At 38.5% G+C, this 3,884-nt stretch overlaps 1 pseudogene; it reads right to left on the reverse strand.

Moving 5' to 3' along the window:
• Positions 1-1,261: 1,261 nt before the first annotated feature.
• Positions 1,262-1,374, reverse strand: LOC138803572 (U6 spliceosomal RNA; annotated as a pseudogene).
• Positions 1,375-3,884: the final 2,510 nt, after the last annotated feature.

The raw sequence follows: 3,884 nt of genomic DNA on the forward strand, positions 1-3,884 counted from the left end.
AAGGAAATAAACTCTTCCATCTCAGAACATTTTTATATGTTTTCATTGCTGAAAGATTAAAAATTAAAAACCTCACTTTACCATTACCATTACTAACTTGCTAACTGCTGATTTTGCTTCTGTAAATATGCTTGCATTCAGACCCCCTTCCCTGGGAAATAAAACTGGGCAGAGTCTCGAGGCCCAGATATCCGGATATCGGCCGGCCCAGATGTCCGGATGTCAGCCCACTCCAGGACAAGGTCAAAGCTTACAGATAGTACATATTTTTCAGTTTTAGTTTATGTTTTTCAGTTCCAGTTCAGTTCAACAATCCCCGGGATGGACCTTGACAACGACCACCTGGCAAGACCACAAGCTAAGCCAAATGTCAACCAATCATAGGCCTGTAACCATGTAAACCCCCCCCTTAGACCAACCATGAGACAATTGTTTTACAAAGAGTGTTTTATGCTAATTTGTGGTTTTTGCCTTTAAAAATGCCTGTAACTGCTGCTCAGGGCGCTCTGACTGCCCGGGGCAGAGAGTCCGTTTGCACAAATGCCAAATAAACTCCTCTTGCTTGTTGCATCTGCTGGTTTGGAGTCTTGGTTTCTGGGGTGCCCTCCTGTTGAGAAAGTATCCCAGTGAGTCTGGGGTCTTTCAATTGCAAAATTACTGTACAGAAGGGTCACACTTACACAAGCAAGGCAATGAGTACATTTCCTAACAAGCATTGTTAACTCCTCCTTTATTATTCCCCTACTATCCCTTCCCTTCCACCTCCACAAGTCCACTCACCTCCTCCCTTCCCCCGCCTCAATTGTAAAGTTCATTTTACAACATAGTGTCTTGTGCATCTAATTGTTACAATGGGTGAACCTGTATTCCTATTTGAGCATTTTCTTTGTCTCCTTCCCATCCAAAAATTAGAAGAGACTATATACAAGATGTAGGTGCACCAACTTCAAATACAGTGAAAATAAGTGATTTAACATGGGGTCCGAACATATAAAGAAACAAACAAAAAAAAAAAACCATACTGAACGTTATACGTATGTGAGAAACAATAGCAAGAAAGAAAAAACCACTTGTGTCACTAACTTCGGTTCATTTACCTTAACATAATCTTTTCTTGTCATATGCACATAGCTTTTGACGTTTTCTGCTTATCCCAGACATATATTAGTTATTGAAAATTAGGGAAACCATGGGACTTATGTTTGTTTGGACTTGGCTTATTACACTTCATAATCTATTTCCCAAGTCTTTCCACTTCCTAACAAATTAGGTAATGGAATGACAGGAATTTGCCTGTCATCCTTAAGCAGGGGCCATGTTAATCTTCTCTGTATCATTCCAAATTTAGTGTATAAAATGCTTCCTCAATACTTCTCAGGGAGCAGAGGAGGGAAGGCCATCCCTCACCCTCCAGTACTGGAGATCTCCATCTTGGATACTGACAATGCTCGGTGGAGCTGCTAGCTCCAACTTAAGCCTTGGATGAAAACTAGAGTCATTTAGTAGGTCACAAGAACCTAAGCTGACCTGCCAGACTGAGCTCCACCCAGGGAAAAGTCACCCAGCTCAGGTGCTAGCCCCAGGAGTGGCTTTCTTCACTGGGTAATCAGAGCCAGAGGCTGCCCCTCCTTTAGCAGCCTTGACAATCAATTGAAATTCAGTAAACAGAAACCCTGAGAGTGACTTCAGGCTGGGCTCTCTGAGTTTATCACAAACTAGCCCCTGGGAAAAGCTACTGTTTGCTGAAAGGCTTCAACACTACCCAGAACTTAGCCTCATCACAGCATCTCCAAACTTGAGGAAAAAGCCGTCTCCCTCTTTTGTGATACTCAAAGCAGATCTCCCTTCCATTGAACTAACCTGGGACGAGGATCACAAAATCCTGGGTAAAGCAGAGCATCTTTCTGCCTGTTCAAACAAACTGACTTAAGAAACCAACCAAGCCACAGGAAAATCAAACACCACAAAAAGACCAGAGACTCCAACCTGAGGCTGGTTATGGACACAAGGGAGATACATGATTTTTCCTACCCCTCACAAAAATTTTGTTTTTCTTTTTTTCTTTTTTGGTACCATTTATAAAAAAATGTTTTTGGAAACTTTTTTTTAATTTTTACCTTTTTTGAAAAAAATTTTTCTAGTAACTTTTTTTTCTCTTAGAATTTTTATTTTAGGAGTATATGTGTGTGCGCATGTTTCTTTCTTTACTTTTCTTTTTCTTTTAAAAAATTCTTTTTGTTTTTTGTTTAGCTCTACTGAACTTCTGATCTTTTCTTCTTTTTTCTTATCCTTTTCACCTTTTCTTCTCTTTTGTTCTTCTTTATGTGACTTAATTGTTGTTCTGAACATCCTCAGATAAACCCGTAGTCGATTAGTAGACCTTATCCCCCATTGTGTACACACTTAATCCACAAATTCATTACTCAATTCAAAACCTCTTAGACTTAAATTCCTTAATAGCACCACTACCTCTTTATACCTATATAATATTTTAGGTATTTTTATTTTTAAGTTTTTCACATCTCCTTTATATTCCTCCCCGTCTCTCATTATATTCACGTTCTTCTCTGAATAGTTTGTATTCCTTTCTGCATCATATTTTTAATTTTTACTTTTCTACATTTTGGTCACTTTTTTTCCCTTTCTCTTTCTTCTTTTTTTCTCTCTCTCTACTTTCATCCTATCCAACTTATTTCCTACTTTGAGATTAGGACTCAGTTAACTCTCCCTGAACCTTTCCACATCACTCTATTCCTATTGTTTACCCAAATCTCTCCCTAAACCTAATAATTTCTGGTTTACCAAATTCTTCTTTGTGGTTCGCAGCCGATTAATATATACTTGTTTAATGTTGAATAGATGTATCTGTTCAACTAGATTGTATCTGCAGAATATTGACTGTGCAAATACAGACTTTGGGTGATGCTTTCCTAAGAAAGTGTTCTAGCAAAAAACTGGTGTTATTTTCATCCCAAATGGGCAGAGTAAGTTGGAAAAACACAAGAAAAATGGCAAGTCCGGGTATCTTCACTCCCACTCATGATAATCAGGGGACAGAACAGATAAAGGAAAAATCCACTGCTGGCAAACATGATTAATGAAAATATTGAAAACATACAAAGGACTCTGTATGAGCATGATAGGGAAAGAGAGAAGGCAAACAAAAGGTCAATGCAGGAAAAGATTGAAAACCTACAAAGGACTATGTATTAGTGTGATAGGGAGAGAAAAGAGGCAATCCGAAGATTTATACAGGAATATCATGAGCGTGAGGAAGGTACTCAAAAAAATGATACAGGATTTGCGTGAGCAGATAGAGAATACTCAAAGAGAAAGGAAGGAAAGGCGTGACCAGGCTGAGAACACGCAAAGTGAACAACAGGATGGCATGAACATCAGGAAGCTAAGCAAAGAGTAATACAGGAATTGAGAGAGCAGGATGAGAATACACAAAGATCACTAATGGCATTCATGGGAGCCATTAAAAAAGAGCTGAAGGAAGTCAGGGAGACCACAAAGGGAATAATGAATGGAACCCAACAGAAGGAATGGAAGTCCAAGGAAACCATAAAAAATCAAATAAGTTATTTCAGAATAAACACTGGACACCCAATTAAGGAATTTAAGACGTTCATTCAAGATCTAAAACAAAGCTGCAAAAAAGAATTTGAAGCCATCAAAACTGACTAATTAGAAGGAGAAGAAATTAAAATTAAATTAGAAAGTCTTGACAGCAGGTTAGACCATGCAGAAGATCGAATCTCAGGGATTGAAGACAGCCTAGATATTATAGAGAAAGAAAATACATCCATCCAAGGGAAATCCAAGAAATATGATATATCTATCCAACACTTGGAAGACACCATCAGAAGGCCTAATCTGAG

This window comes from Dipodomys merriami, unplaced genomic scaffold (genome assembly GCF_024711535.1).
Source record: "Dipodomys merriami isolate MVZ:Mamm:240054 unplaced genomic scaffold, mDipMer1.0.p SCAF_340, whole genome shotgun sequence".
Taxonomy (NCBI): domain Eukaryota; kingdom Metazoa; phylum Chordata; class Mammalia; order Rodentia; family Heteromyidae; genus Dipodomys; species Dipodomys merriami.